Here is a 344-nt window from a genome sequence, read left to right as displayed (position 1 = left end):
CAGCACGAACAACCACCTTGGACAACTCACAGACAGCCTCCATAAGCAGGTATATAGTAACTGCAAGAATGAGATTTAGATAAAACAGGTAAAATGTATTCCATGAGATAAACTTTATCAGAGGGAACAAAGGAGAGTCAGTCCAATTGTTGTTTCATGCCTCATACGAAAACGACGAAAAGTACATGATGCATACAATTTATACATCGCTTTTGGCACTGTAAGGAAAAACATAAAAACGTACCTATGGACACATTTTCATTTTAAAACACGACCCCTTAATATATTGTTCAAGTTGAAGGCATAAAAACCCGTGAAGATCCCGGTAAGAATTGGACTTCAGC

This window comes from Haliotis rubra, unplaced genomic scaffold, assembly GCF_003918875.1.
Source record: "Haliotis rubra isolate DU_JTF1 unplaced genomic scaffold, ASM391887v1 Scf732, whole genome shotgun sequence".
Taxonomy (NCBI): Eukaryota; Metazoa; Mollusca; class Gastropoda; order Lepetellida; family Haliotidae; genus Haliotis; species Haliotis rubra.
This window is presented reverse-complemented; position numbering follows the sequence as displayed.